Source organism: Acomys russatus, chromosome 25 (genome assembly GCF_903995435.1).
Source record: "Acomys russatus chromosome 25, mAcoRus1.1, whole genome shotgun sequence".
NCBI classification, from domain to species: Eukaryota; Metazoa; Chordata; class Mammalia; order Rodentia; family Muridae; genus Acomys; species Acomys russatus.
In genome coordinates, this window is record NC_067161.1 from 51,317,994 (window position 1) to 51,334,334 (window position 16,341).

At 46.7% G+C, this 16,341-nt stretch overlaps 1 pseudogene; it reads left to right on the top strand.

Moving 5' to 3' along the window:
• Positions 1 to 13,364: 13,364 nt before the first annotated feature.
• LOC127207962 (guanine nucleotide-binding protein G(i) subunit alpha-2-like) lies at positions 13,365 to 14,762 on the top strand (annotated as a pseudogene).
• Positions 14,763 to 16,341: the final 1,579 nt, after the last annotated feature.

Genomic DNA, 16,341 nt, shown 5'->3' on the forward strand with positions numbered 1-16,341 from the left:
ATGTTCCGTAGCTCATCCCCCTCCCCCCTATTCAGCTATGCCTGTAATCTCTCCTTTCATACTGTTCTGGATCATTCTGTTCTGGATCATTCGACTGGAATTAACATATCTCTTAATATACCTCACGACAAACCATAAACAAAAGGTTGCTTTGAGCTGTGTCCTTTGCCGCCTTCTCCGTCTGTTCTTTCCCAGCCGACTTCGCCATTCAGACGCTCTGTTCAAGCTCTCATAGTCTTCACAGCTTCAGCTGGGCTCTTGTCCCACTATTCAGTCAGGGTCTACTAACGACCTACATCTTGCCCACGCCAAGGTTTGTTCGGATGTTGTTGTGGTTGGCATCTTACTGAGCTTCTTAGCATTCGAGGCTGCCGAGTGCTCCGTCGGTTCTGAGACAGGTCCTCACGCCCTCGGCCCTCCCCGCACCCATTGCTTTCTTCTTTTTCATCTACTTGGCCTCCCGAGAACTCTGGCCGGTCACTTCTCTTCCTTTATTTATATTCCCTCTAGGCGATTTCTGGCCCTTATTTTTTTTCCTCTCTCTCTCTCTACAAATTTTGTCCTATTTACTTTCAGCTTATTTTTGAAAAATTTCAAACTTACCCCAAAGCTGGAAGAATAGTAATGTTGAAGAACTGCGTGCTCTTCAGTGAAGCTCATCGCCTGCTCATCTTCCCCCAAGATTTGCTGTCTAGACTCCCCTTTTTCCCATCCCTCCTGTGTCCTCTGGCCTGAACACTTAAGTTTAGCTTGTACACTCCAAAACTGGAGTAATGATTTCCTTAAATAACTGTATTACATCTAGGAAATTAGAGACTGCGGTTGGGGGCGAGGGGGCGTGGCTCAGTAGTAGAACATGTGCTCAGCATGCAAGAACTTCATGTTTGTTGCCCAAGACGATGACAACAACAAGAAAGAAAAAGAGAAAAGAAGAGTTAGTGTGGGGCTAGATAGATGGCTTAGAGGTTAAGAGCCCTGCCTCTTCTTCCAAAGGTCCTGAGTTCAATTCCCAGCTACCACATGGTGGCTCACAACCATCCATAATGAGATCTGGTGCCCTCTTCTGGCCTGCAGGCAGAATACTGTACAAATGATAAATAAAAATACTCTTTTAAAAAAAGAATTAATAATATCTAATATCCAGTGCATGCTAAAAAGTTTTAGTTTCTAAGCTGGATGTGATGGCACACGCCTTTAATCCCTGAACTTGAGAGACAGAAGCAAGTGGATCTTTGTGAGTTTGAGACCAGCCTGGTCTACATAGTTCCAGGACAGCCAGGACTACAAAGAGAAACTCTGTCTCAAAATCCAAAAAGCCAAAACAAAACAAATTTCCATAATAGCTCACGTTCTATAATAAGTAATGTTAGTGCATTTCATTGTTGTGTTGTTATTGTTGTTTGGTTTTTTGAGACAGATTTCTCTGTGTAAGGCTGTCCTGGAACTTTCTGTGTGGACAAGGCTGGCTTCGAACTCACAGAGATCTGCCTGCCTCTGCCTCCCAAGAGATGGGATTAAAAGCATGCGCTACTACGCCCAGGTTTTGTTTTGTTTTTGTTTTTGAGACAGGGTTTCTCTGTGTAGCCTTGGCTGTCCTGGACTCATTTTGTAGACCAGGCTGGCCTCGAACTCACAGCAACCAGCCTGCCTCTGCCTCCCGAGTGCTGAGATTAAAGGTGTGTGCCACCATCCCCGCGTGTTTTTTAAAAAAGAGTCTGCTTTTAGTGGTTTGAATGAGAATGGCTCCCCTAGGCTCACGTATCTAAATACCTGGTCCCCAGTTGGTAGAACTGGGAAGGATTAGGAGGTGTGGCCTTGTGGATGTGTCACTGGAGGCAAGGTTTTGAAAATTGAAAATAACTCTCTGGGGCTGGAGAGGTGGCTCAGAGGTTAAGAGCACTATCTGCTCTTCCCAAGGTCCTGAGTTCAATTCCCACAACCACATGGTGGCTCACAACCATCTATACTGAGATCTGGTGCCCTCTTCTGGCAAGCAGGTGTACACGCAGGTGAAACACTCTATACATAATAAATAAATCTTTAAAAACAAAAAACCAAAAAAAACCCAAAAACTAACTCACCAAGCCAATGTGGTAGCACATGCTTTTAATCCCAGAATACAGGTGGATCTCTATGTTCAAGGCTAACCTGGTCTACAAGATGAATTGCAGAACCGTCAGGGCTACCCAGAAACAAACAAAAAGCAAAACAAAAATCCCTGTCTTGGCTGGGCATTGGTGGCTCACGCCTTTAATCCCAGCCCTTGGGAGGCAGACGCAGGCCAATCGCTGTGAGTTTGAGGCCAGCCTGGTCTACAAAAGAGTCCAGGACAGTCAAAAAAAAAAAAAAAAATCCCTGTCTTAAAAAATAACAACAGCCAAAGACTCTTCCTTCCTCTCAGTTGCAGCTCAGGATGTGTGTGAGCTCTTCGCCGGTTCCTCACTCTGCCTAGCTCTCTGAAGCTGTAGGCCAAATTGAATACGTTCTTTCACGGTGTTGTTAACACAGCAGCAGAAGACCGGCACTGCTCCTTGACAGTGTGTGGGGATTAATAATGCTCAACTTGGCCGATTTTGCCTTCTATGGGACATGGCAATGTCTGTCACAGCGGGGGACATGGTCCCTGCATCTTGTGGGAAGAGGCCAGAGACGCTGCTAAGCATTCTACAGAGTGAGGGAGGATCCAGTCCAGAGTACTGTCAGTGAATGCTTAATGAGGTTTGGTCCTTAGCTCCAGAAAAAAAAAAAAAAAAAAAAAAAGAGAGAGAGACAAAGTTACCAAAAATACCACGCCCCCAAACCATGAATAGTAACATTTAATGGTCTCTCTTTGCCTAGAACAGGGAGAACTCAAAATGTAGGATTGAGGGGGACACTTAGCTGCCCTGACGCCAAAGAGGAGGAATTACAGGAACCATTGTTCTGGAAAACTCAGGACTCCCAGAGATAATAGCAATATTTCCCAAACAGACCAGCTTTAGTTGGCATGACAAACAAATTCCCTCTCAAATCCTTACATAAAAGAAATCTGAGGTGACCTAACCAGTCAGCCACTCTCCTGTTGTTTTTCTAACCTGACTCTGTCTTACAAAAAAAAAAAAAAAAAAAAAAAAAAAAAAAAATTGAAATGACCAACTGCCTTTGTGCTGAGCAACCACAGCCTAATCCTGTCCCCTTCTAACTAGTTCCGCAGTGTAGATCTTGACACTTTACAGAACCAGTGAAGACCAGCAGAGAGGAGAGGTCTGAATCCTGCCCTCCCTGGCAGGAGATTAGGCTACCACACAGTCTTGTCCCTGTTTCGTCCTATCCTTCCGGCAGCTCCCGTTGGCCAGAGCTCAGCAATATGAATGGTGCTACCTGGGGCATGTGGAGGACACAGAGCAGTTGTTTCACATTAAGCTGTCCGGTGTGGACTTGGAAAGCTGGTGAAGGGGATGTCTGTAGAGGCATTTGATAGTCTCTGGTTTGTGTTTGGGGTTCTGGGGGGGCTGCATGTCCTTTGGTGGGCGTGCCTGAAAGCACCTCCCTCTGACCTTAGGGCTTTTCACGAGGAGGAAAAGAAGTGTGAGGCAAACTTGTGAACAGCGTCGGAGCGTTGGAGGTGGGGGCCTTAGTCAAGATGGTTGGTCCTGTTGGCTCAAGGCATGTGAGGAGGCCGCGATCATTAGCTGGCCATCGTGGAGCTAGTCCAGGCGTCTCGTTGAATAGCAAAGGCAGCACCAGCAAAATGAAACAGTGACTGTACTGAGGACAGGACAGGGGAATTTAATTCTCAGAGTTACCATTTCTGTTTGTTTGTTTGTTTTTTGGAGACACCACGCCCGGCCAGTTACCATTTAAAAAAATTTTTTTTTATTTTATGTGCATTGGTGTTTTGTTTTGTTTTTGAGACAGGGTTTCTCTGTGAGGCCTTGGCTGTCCTGGACTCCCTTTGTAGGCCAGGCTGGCTTCAAACTCACAGAGATCCGCCTTCCTCTGCCTCCCGAGTGCTGGGATTAAAGGTGTGCGCCACCACGCCCGGCCTATACATTGGTGTTTTAAGTCAGGAGTTTTAAGTCAGACAGCTGAGTTGAACCAGCCAGCCAGAATTCAGAGATAGAAAGGGTGAACTTATTCAGCAGTAAATCTCAGAGGCTTAAAACATTCTAGGCCTAGCCTAGATTAGATTGTACAGAGGCAATCTAAAAAAAAAAAAAAAAACTTAAAATTTTTATGTGAATGAATGTTTGTCTGCATGTATATATGTGTGCCATGTGTGTTTCTGGTGCCAACAGAGGCCAAAAGAGAGCACTGAGTCCCTTGGAACTGGAGTTACAGGAAGTTGTGAACTGCCATATGATTCTAAGAACCAAACCTGAGTCTTCTACAAAGCAACAAGTGCTCCTCTCTGAGCTGACTGATTCAAACTGACTTCTGGCTTCTGACTGAATTGCTCCGCTTGACCTCATACTAGTTTTGGCATCTATTCTAATCTTCTAGCCCCCTCTCCTTCTCCCTCTGGGCAGCTTTCCTAGGTCCCCCTTTTCCTCTCTCCTCTGGTGAGAGTTGGGCATATCCTATTCAGTCAGTCTTTCCCTGATTCGTCACTCTTGTCTGCCTCTCAATTAGACATCTCTTTCTCTCTTTCTTTTAAGATTTATTTATTTATTTATACAGTATTTTTGCCTACATGTACAACTGCACATCAGAAGAGGTCGCCAGATCTCATTATAGATGGTTGTGAGCCACCATGTGGCTGCTGGGAATTGAACTCAGGACCTCTGGAAGAGCAGACAGTGCTCTTAACCTCTGAGCCATCTCTCCAGCCCCCTAGACATCACTTTCAAACGTGGTTTCCTTCTTCAAACTAACTTTACCTTCATTCTTTGGGGTTAAAGGTGTGTACTAAGGACCTGTCTGCATTCCAGGCACAGGAGGCATGGTGCTGGGTTAAAATCTTTCTACAGAGAGATGGCTCAGGTGGCACAGTGCTTGCCTGCTTGCCGTGCCAGCAAAAGGCCTCAGATTTCACTTCTAGAGTTTATGCAAAAAAGTTGGGCGAGATGGCACAACATTGTAGTCCCAGTCCTGGAGAGGTGGAAAAGGGAGGATCTTTGAGCTCACTGGCTAGCCTGTCTAACCTACCTGGTGAGCTTCAGGCCCGTGAGAGACACAGTCAAGATGAATGGCTCTTGAGCAACAGCTCTTCAGGATGTCTGGCTTTACCACATGTACCACCCGTGCACAGAGACACAAACAGAAAGGCTTACTACAGAGCTACTGTAATCAGACAGTATATTCATTATAAAAATCAATAGAATAGGCTTGAGGTTCCCAAACCTGTATATTATGGTCAACTGATTTTTTTAATGGTTTTTCAAGACAGGGTTTCTCTGTGTAGCCTTGGCTGTCCTGGACTCCCTTTGTAGACCAGGCTGGCCTCAAACTCACAGCGATCCGCCTGCCTCTGCCTCCCGAGTGCTGGGATTAAAGGCACCATGCCCGGCGATTTTTTTCTTTTAATTTTTAATTTTTCTGTTTTGTTTTGTTTTTCAAGACAGGTTTTCTCTGTGTAACCTTGGCTGTCTTGGGACTCACAGAGATTCACCTGCCTCTGCCTCCCTAGTGCTAGGTTTAAAGGCGTGAGCCAGCATGTCCAGCAATTTATTTTTAACACGAATGTCAATACAGTTCACTAGGGAAAGGCACTGTCTCTTTAACAAATGGTGTTAGGAAAATCAATATGCATGCTCTGTGGAATGAAGTTGGACTTTTACCTCACATCAAAGATGAACATTATTGGAAATGAGGCCAAAGACCTAAAGAAACCACTGAACTCTTAGAAGAAAGATACAAGTTGCAACCTAGGGTCACTCAGCGCTCTCTCTCTCTCTCTCTCTCTCTCTCTCTCTCTCTCTCTCTCTCTCTCTCTCTCTCTCTCTCTCTCTCTCTCTCTCTCTTGCTCTCTCTCTCTCTCTCTCTCTCTCTCTCTCTCTCAGCTCAAACTGTCTTTGAAATCAGTCCTCTTGATTTAGTCTCACAAGGACTAGGATTACAGGCATGCGCTGCCATACCATATTCACTCCTGCCAATGTTCTCTTTCTTTCTTTCCTTTTGGCTTTATTTTTTATTTTATATTTTTTAATTAATTTATTCATATTACATTTCAATTGTTATCCCATCCCTTGTATCCTCCCATTCTTCCCTCTCTCCCATTTCCCCCTTACTCCCCTCCCCTATGACTGTGACTGAGGGGGACCTCCTCCCCCTGCATATGCTCATAGGGTATCAAGTCTCTTTTTGGTAGCCTGCTATCCTTCCTCTGAGTGCCACCAGGTCTCCACATCCAGGAGATGTGGTCAAATATGGGGCACCAGAGTTTGTGTGAAAGTCAGACCATGCTGTCCACTCAACTGTGGAGAATGTCCTGTCCATTGGCTAGATCTATGTAGGGGTTATTTTTATTTTTTGAGACAAGGTTTCTCTGTGTAGCCTTGTCTGTCTTAGACTCATTTGGTAGACCAGGCTGGCCTGGAACTCACAGAGATCCTCCTGCTTCTGCCTCCCCGAGTGCTGGGATTAAAGGTGTGCACCACCATACCTGGCTAGCAGCCAGTGTTTTCTTAGATATAACATTAATATTATAAGTGACAGGAGAAAAAAACACACAGGTGGTGGCTTGAATGACATGTCCCCCATTAGTCTTGGGCATTTGAATACTGGGTCCTCAGTCAGTGGAACTGTTTGGGAAGGATTAGGGGTGTCCTTGTTGGAGGAGGGGTGTCACTGGGGGCAGCCTGGAAGGTTTCAAAAGCCACCGTCCCTAGTGTACTCTCTCTGTCTCCTGCTGTTTTAGATGTTGCCTCTCAGCTGCTGGTCCACTCTCGTGGATGCTAGCCCTCTGAAAATATACCGTATTTTTCGGACCATAAGACACACTTTTCCCCCCCAAAATGGGGGAAATTAGGGTGTGCCTTATGGTCAGATTGCTGTTTTTACTGTTTTTCTGCTTTAAAAACTGGGTGCATCTTATGATCAGGTGTGTCTTACGGTCCGAAAAACACAGTAAGTCCCAAATAAGTGCTTTAAGATGCCTTGATCATGGTAGGTTTTTGTTTTGTTTTCTAAGAGAAGGTTTTAGGATTTCTTTGTGCAGTCCTGGCTGTCCTGGAACTAGTTTTGTATACTAGACTGGCTGAAAACTCACAGAGACCCACCTGCCTTTGCCTCTCGAGTGCTGGGATCAAAGGCTTATGTCATCACACCTCCTGGCTTGATCATAGTGTTTTATCTCAACAATAGAAATGTAACTAAGGTAACATGTTGGACTTTATCAAACTAAAAACTTTTGTTCTGCAGTACTGGAAGTGTAACTCAGTGGTAGAGCACTGGCTTGTGTGCGCAGGGCCTTGGATTCAGTCCTCAGGGGAAAAGGCTGACCGCGGGCTGGACGTTCTCAAACTGTAAACCAAAGCAGCACTTAGCTCCTTTAAGACTTTGCTCACATATCTTGTCACCGTGACAAAAGACCGATAAGCAGCATCGGTTTTAGTTGAACATTAAAGGGCGTTTCCTTGCGGCACAGCCGTGAATTGGTGCAGGAGGGAGTTTATATGTGTGATATGCTTTCCTTTTAAAGAAAACTTATTTGCATTTCATGTGTATGAGTGTTTTCGCATGTGTGCCGCGTATATGCAGTGGTCATGGTGTCCGGAAGAGAGCATCATGTGCTCTGGCATTGATGTAATGGAGTACGGGTTGGGAGCTACTACTTGGATGCTGGGAGCTGAACCCAGGTCCTTTGCAAGAACAACGGGTGATTTTAACAGCTGAGCCATCAATCCTGGCCCTGGCATATGTCTTCATTTCACTTGGGTATATACCTGGAATATTGCTAGAAAAAAAAATTACACTTATTGGATCATTTTAGGTTAACATTTTTGAGAAACCATCTCACTGTAAAATCCTTCCGCCTCAGCCTCTAGCGTGGCTGGATTAGAGGTGCATGCTACTGGACCAGCTCAAATGTCCTTGTTCTAAGCTAGTAACTGGCAAAGATCCATCTCTGTATCAAGTCCTTTTCTGTGCTAAAGCACCATGACCCAAAGAGATTTATGTAAGAGTGTTTATTTTGGCTTATAGCTCCAGAGGTGGGCCTCACATGTGGGGGAGGGGAAGCAGCAGCAGACAAGAGCTGGCAGCTGAGAGAGCACATCTTCAAACACACACAAAGAGCAGACAGAGCGACCTGGGAGTAGTGTGAGGCCAGAAGCCCTCAAGTGCCACCCATGGTGACATACTTCCTTCAGCAAGGTTTCGCTTCCCCAAACTGCTCCATCAACGTTGGACCAAGTGTTCGAGCAGCTATGCCTATAGGGGGCATTCTCACACTGCCACACTGTCTTTCTTACCTGAAGTACATCAAAATTTGTGTCTCTGAGGTCCCTCTCCCCTTCCACCCTCCCCGCCCCCGTGCGCCCCGCATACCAAAGGCTGAAGATGCTCGTGGCCCTTATGTTCAACTCCATAGTGTTATTGTTTGACTGTCCTTGGATGTTCATGTGTTAAAGGCTTGATTGCCAGATCATAGGCTTTTGGGAGATGATTGGACCCTGAGGACCCCGACATAATGGACTGGTGGATTGATAACATGATGGCCTTATTGGAAGGAGGTGGAAAACTGGGAGGTGAGGGCCTCGACACTGTTCCTCACTAAAAGTCCGGAAACAAAGAGCCAAGCAACTATGGACTGAGGTCTCAGAAACTATGAGACAAAAGAAACATTTCCTTCTTTTAACTGCTCTTCTCAAGTGTTTGTCAGAATGAAGAATAACACACACAGCATTTGTATATAATCTGTACAATGTTACTGCATTATTTGGGATTAAAACAAATGGGCTCACAATATGCCTCAGGTCAGCCTGGAGCTCATTATCTGCCCAGGATGGCCTCAGACTCATGGTAAGTCTACTGCTTCAGGCTTTCCGGTGCTGGGGGTAAGGCAGGGCCGACCACACCCAGCGGTTCTCAACCTGTCAGCCACTGTGAGGGTGGAGCAGCCCTTTCTCTGGGGTTGCATGTCAGATACCTAGCACATCGCATGCTCACATTATGGCTCATAAATAGCAAAATTGCAACTATGAAGTAGCAATGAAATAGTTTTTCTTGTTTGCTTGTTTTCTGTTTTTTTTTTTTTTTTTTTGTTTTGAGACAGGGTTTCTCTGTGTGACAGAGCCCTGGCTGTCCTGGACTCTCTTTGTAGACCAGGCTGGCCTGGAACTCACAGAGATCTGCATGCCTCCACCACCACCACCACCACTGGACTAGCAATGAAATACTTTTACGGTTGGGGTCACCACAACATGAAGGACTGTATCAAAGCGTCGCAGCGTGAGGAAGGTTAAGAAGCGCTTCCCTAAGTTGTCTCTAAACTACTTACAATTCCTAATGCAATATAGACTATAGAGTAGTTGTTATACCGTATTGTTTAGGGAATAATGACAAGAGAAAAAGACTGTACACATTAAAAACCAGATGAGTTTTGATTCTTTCTTTTTTATTTTATTTTATTTTGGGTTTTTTCGAGGCAGAGTTTCTCTGTTTAGCCTTGGCTGTCCTGGACTCTCTTTGTAGACCAGGCTGGCCTCGAACTCACACTGATCTACCTGCCTTTACCTCCTGAGTGCTGGGATTAAAGGTGTCACCACCAGGCCCAGCTCAAATATTTTTGATAAGCATTTGGTTGAGTGTTAGTAGAATATAGGAGGACCAATTGTGTCATTTAGATGGAACTGGATGTTAACTCCCATGTGGCCAGCACCCTAGAAAGGCAGCTTTTAGGAGCCCTTCCCAATGGCATGCCATTCCCTCTCCAACTCCCAACCATTTTTGTGATTTCCTTTTCTCTTTAATACCCTCTTCCTGTCTTCAGAGTTTACTGTTTATTTACAGTCTTTACTTACTCGTGTTTTAGAATTTTATATAAGTTGAACTGGAAGATATTATAGTTTTTCTTCCTGTCAAAATTATGTTTGTGAGGGACTGGGTGCTGTGGCAGGCACATGCCTGTCATCTTGGAAGGCTGATCTGGAACATTTGAGGAAAGCCTACGCTGTGAATTCAAAGCTATCTTGTGCTATGTGGTAAGAGTATTTAAAAAAAGAAGTTTGTGGCTGGGCGTAGTGGCGCACGCCTTTAATCCCAGCACTCGAGGGGCAGAGGCAGGCGATCGCTGTGAGTTAGAGGCCAGCCTGGTCTACAAAGTGAGTCTAGGACAGCCAAGGCCACACAGAGAGACCATGTCTCAAAAAACAAACAAAAAACCAAAAAACAAACAAAAAAAGTTTGTGATATTCATTTGCATTGATTGTTTTACTGTATACTTAATTAAAATGAAAAACATTGGGGTTCAGAGTTCAGGGCACATCTACACAAGCACAAGATGCTGAGCTCAGATCTCCACAGCCATGTAAAGAGGAGGGTGTGGCCACCTGTCCCTGTAATTGCAGTGCTGACATGTGGGAGGCAGGAGGATTGCTGAGCTTGAGGGCTGCTGGTACAGATCAAAAATGGAGAACTTCACCGGCTGTGGTGGCGCACACCTGTAACCCCAGCACTCGGGAGGCAGAGGCAGGTGGATTGATGTGAGTTCGAGGCTAGCCTGGTCTACAAAGTGAGTCCAGGACAGCCAGGGATACACAGAGAGACCCTGTCTCGAAAAACGGAAAAAAAAAAAAATGGAGAACTTCAACACCAGCGCTCACCTGCAATCTTGGCACTCAGGGAGGCAGAGGCAGGTGGATTGCTGGTCTACAAAGTGAGTCCAGGACACAGAGAAACTCTTTCTCCAGTTTCAGAGAGAGATCCTGTCTTGAGGGTATAGGAAGAAGGTGGTGGAGATGGTACCTGATGTCCTTTGGCCTCCATGTGCACATGTGTGCGCATACACACACACACACACACAAACACACACACCATATACATACACACAAACACACACACAAACACACACACACCCCACATACACACAAACACACACACACCACACACACACACACACACCACACATACACACATACCATATACACACACACACACACACACACACACACACACACACACACACACACACGAGTGCCCTGCCAGGAAGATGGTTCAGCCATGAAAGTTCTTGCTCTACATGCGTGAGGACCCTGAGTTCACATCTGTAGAACCCGTGTAAAATGTGTACCCATCATCCCAGCTCTGGGGAAGTAGGTCTAGGCATTTCCCTCGCGTCCCACTGGACAGCTAGCCGACTTGTGCTGACGTGCTTCAGATTCAGCGAGAGACCTTGTCTCAAAAAATAGGGTTCTAGAAACCAATCTGGAACTGGCTTGAAAACTCCTTTCCTGCGGGATGTCTTTCACAGGACCAGAAAGTTCCATTGCAGTCCACTAGGGGAGAACAATCTACCCAGCAGCGAGCCATGTACACTTCAGTATTGACCACACAGGCAAAATGTGTCCACTGGTGTAATCATAGTAAAAGCTTATGAGGCTAACCGACACTTTTGGGTTGGATTTGAGGCCTGCTCCGCAGGAGACAGTTCATGCCTGGTACTGGAAAGCTGACCAAAAGCCCATAGCTTAGGAGGTCAGAAGTCACACTGCTGTCTTGCTAAGTGGACCTGTGGCCAAACAGTTTCCTAAGTACTTCTGTTTATACATATAGATTACTGACTGACACAGAGAGAACCCTTGTCTGTAGTAGGCAGCAATTAATGCAGAGACTCATAACTGGTCAAAGAGCTAGGTATAAGTCATATTTTTTTTTTTTGTATTTTTTTTTTTTTTTCAAGATAGGGTTTCTTTGTGTAGCCTTGACTGTCCTGGACCAGGCTGGCCTTGAACTCACAGAGATCTGCCTGCCTGTGCCTTCCAAGTGCTGGGATTAAAGGCTTGGGACACCATGCCCAGCAAGAATAAGTAATTATTGAGTGAGTGCTCAGCCCTCAATGGGACATTTGTCTCACACTGCACCCCCACCACCACCCAAGGCTATAGGAACATCTAGGAAGTGGAGGCATGTTTACATGTATGAAACTCAAAGAATAAAAGACAGTCTATTAAAAATAAGGCAGAGGGAAACTGAGAAAGGTACTTGATGTAGACTTCTGACATTCATGTGTACACTCGTGTACCTGTAAACATGTGAACATACATACACAAATTTAAAAGTCGGTGGTGTATCCCTGTAAACATGGTAGCTGGGAGAATGAGGCAGGAGGATTGCTGCAGGTTGAGGCCTGAGGACAGCTTTGTTGTCTGAAAACCAAAATCAAACAAGACAAAACAAAATCATCTCTGCTGATGAACATTTGGGCCTCTTATTTCTTTGTGGTGTAATGAAATACACTGCTGTGAATATTCTTGTACGTGTCTTTTTGGGTTCATATGCAATATAATTGACAAGTAATTATTTTGTGTTTTATTTCCTTTTTTAAAAAAGTATTTATTATTTATACAGTGTTCTGCCTGCATGTATGCCTGTACACCAGAAGAGGGCGCCAGATCTCATTATAGATGGTTGTGAGCCACCATGTGGTTGCTGGGAATTGAACTCAGGACCTCTGGAAGAGCAGACAGTGCTCTAAACCTCTGAGCCATCTCTCCAGCCCCCTCGTGTTTTATTTCTTAATTTCCTTCAGGTAATAAGGACTACAACTTCTGTAGTTGATGAAGGCTTTGAGCATATGTTAGTTTTCTCTAGTACATGTCTTGGAGTGGCGTCTGGTTGCTGGGCCTTAGGGTTTATATTAAAAGAGAGAAAGAAAGAGAGAGAGAGAGAGAGAGAGAGAGAGAGAGAGAGAGAGAGAGAGAGAGAGAGAGAGAGAGAGAAAGAAAGAAAATGGGACTGGGGTGTAGCGCGGTTGGTAGAGTACCTGCCTAGAAGGCACAACGCCCTGACTTTGTAATCCTAGCATTTGGGAGGCATGGGGATCAGGAATTCAAAGCCAGCATAAGCTGTAGAGTGAGTTCAGGGCTAGCTTGGGCTACATGAGAACCTGTCTTTAAAAAAAAAAGAAAAGGGGGCTGGAGAGATGGCTCAGTGGTTAAGAGTGCCGCCTGCTCTTCCAAAGGTCCTGAGTTCAATTCCCAGCAACCACATGGTGGCTCATAACCATCTGTAATGTGATATGGCGCCCTCTTCTGGCTTGCAGGAGTACATACAAGCAGAGCACTGTATACATGATAATAAATAAAAAAAGAAAGGAAAAGGAAAAAAAAAAGAAAGAAAGAAAGAAAGAAATGGGCAGAGAGCGGGTGTGCGGTGGGAGCGGAGTGGGGCGGGTGGGGCGGAGCAGCGCCCTGTGGGGAGCAGGCAGGGTCAGAGGCGGTAGGATGGGCTGCACCCTGAGCGCGGAGGACAAGGCAGCCGCGGAGGAACAAGGAACACTCTAAGATGGGTAGACAAGAACCCGAGGGAGGAGGACAGCAGGAAGTCGGCGCGGGAGGTGAAGCTGCTTCTGTTAGGTGCCGGGAAGTTGGGACAAGCACCATCGTCGAGCAGATGAAGAGCATCCAAGAGGAAGGCTATTCAGAGGAAGGATGCTGGCTGTATGGAGCGGTTGTCCACGGCAACACCATCCAGTCTGTAGTGTCCATCGGCAAAGCCATGGGCAGCCTGCAGATCGACTCTGCTGACCCCCAGCGTGCACGTGATGCCAGGCAGCTGTTTGCTGAGGAACGAGGTCCACGGCAACACCATCCAGTCTGTAGTGTCCATCGGCAAAGCCATGGGCAGCCTGCAGATTGACTCTGCTGACCCCCAGCGTGCACGTGATGCCAGGCAGCTGTTTGCTGAGGAACGAGGTCCACGGCAACACCATCCAGTCTGTAGTGTCCATCGGCAAAGCCATGGGCAGCCTGCAGATTGACTCTGCTGACCCCCAGCGTGCACGTGATGCTGTTTGCTGAGGAACGAGGTCCAAACACCATCCAGTCTGTAGTGTCCATCGGCAAAGCCATGGGCAGCCTGCAGATCGACTCTGCTGACCCCCAGCGTGCACGTGATGCCAGGCAGCTGTTTGCTGAGGAACGAGGCATGCTACCTGAAGACCTGCCGGGTGTCATCCGGAGGCTCTGGGCTGACCACGGTGTGCAAGCCCGCTTGGGCCGCTTGCAGGGCGGGAGTTACTACCTGATCGAACCTGGAGCGCATCGCACAGAGTGACTGTGTCCTTATGCAGCAGCGGGGATGTGCTGCGGACCCGTGTGAAAACCACAGGCATCGTGGAAACACACTTCACCTTCAAGGACTTGTCCTTCTAGGTGTTCGATGTGGGTAGTCAGCGATCTGAGCGGGGGAAGTGGATCCGCTGCTTTGAGGGTGTCACAGCCATCATCTTCCATGTTGCCCTGAGTGCCTATGATTTGACGCCCGCTGAGGATGAGGAGGCGGATCGCATGCAGGAGAGCATGAAGCTGTCTGACAGCAGCTGCAACAAGTGGTTCACAGACACCTCCATCATCCTTTTCCTCAACAAGAAGGACCTGTTTGAAGAGAAGATCACACAGAGCCCCCCGACCATCTGTTTCCCTGGGTACACAGGGGCCAACAAGTATGAGGAGGCAGCCAGCTACATCCAGAGCAAGTTCGAGGACCCGAGTAAACGCCAAGACACCAAGAAGATACACATGCCCTCCATGTGTGCCACTGACACCAAGAACGTGCAGTTTGTGTTTGATGGCGCCACTGACATCATCAAGATCAGCCTGAAGGACTGTGGCCTCTCCTGAGTGGCAGTGGGCCTGGCAGAGCTCTGGCTCTGCTCCCTACTACCCCTGAGGAAGATGGGGACAAGAAGCCCACACTCCCTGCCTGTGGTCCCCCCACCCCCACCCCGCAGATGTTTCTCCCATTGTTTCTGTTTCAGCTCCCCTGTGCCCTCCCTTGGTTCTAGACTTGGGTTGCCACAGGCTTCCCTGTTTGGAGTGTACCCTTGTTTAAGGTCGGGAGTGGCCATGGCACACCATTCCTAGGCATCTGTTCTGGTTTTCTAACCGTTGTGTTGTTCTGGGGTGATGGGTGTGTGTGTGTGTGTGTGTGTGTGTGTGTGTGTGTGTGTGTGTGTGTGTGTGTGTGTGTGTGTGTGTAGCACATGCAGAGCTTCCCAAGGCCTGTGTCTGGAGGGGTATCCACTTCTCCAACCTGGACCCCTGGCTTTGTCCAACACCAGCCCTGACTCAAGTCCAAATGTTTACAGGGAGCCTCCTGCCTCTGCCCCACGGAGGCACCAAAGGAAAAAACACAGGAATCATGAGAGACACCGCCATTCCTGGGGACACAGTCCACCTGTTTATTCTTTTTTTTTTTTTTTTTTTTTTTCTGAGACAAGGTTTCTCTGTGTAGCCTTGGCTGTCCTGGACTCGCTTTGTAGACCAGGCTGGCCTCGAACTCACAGTGATCCGCCTGCCTCTGCCTCTCAGTGCTGGGATTAAAGGCGTGTGCCACCACACCCAGCATTCACATGATTTGAAATAAAATGTAGAAAAAAAAAATGAGTATGAAAATGTATATAACTTTTGAATCTCCTAGCTTCACCTGCTTATTCTTGTAACTTTAAAAAAAGAAAGAAGAGAGTAAAGGAAGAAAAGAAAGAAAAAAAAAAAAGAAGAAAACTGCAAACTTAGAAAACTTTTTTAGAGAAACCTATTTAAAACTGAGGTCCTGACCAGCATCCCCCACCCTGCCCCAGGCCCTTTCCAGTGGTTCTGTGTGTCTGTGTGTTTACACCTTCCCCTCCTGGCCTGCCCTGAAGCCCTGGGCCCAGGCTCCATTAACCTAAATGTAGCTCCTTAGTGCTAATCTCGGAACCTCTGCTGCCTGCTGAGGGGCCAGGCTGCTCAAGCCCTCGCCCCAGGCCAGGGTCCTGCAGCGGTGAACAGCTTCCTTGCTTTCTTCACGTTTTATGGAACTGTTCACATGATTTTTTTTTTTTCCAAGACAGGGTTTCTCTGTGTATCCCTGGCTGTACTGGACTCGCTTTGTAGACCAGGCTGGCCTTGAACTCACAGCAATCCACCTGCCTCTGCCTCCCGAGTGCTGGGATTAAAGGCATGTGCTACCATGCCTGGTGTTCACATGATTTGAAATAATAAAGTATAGAAAGAAAAAAAAATGAGTATGAAAATGTATATAACTTTTGGATCTCCTAGCTTATTTCAAAATTGCCTTTTCAACTTCTGGTACAGGCTCTGAGTGTCCATAACAGATGTCTGGCCATTTCTTTTCTTTCTTTCTTCCAAGACAGGGTTTCTCTGTGTAACAGCCCTGACTGTCCTGGACTCACTTTGTAGACCAGGCTGGCCTCAAACT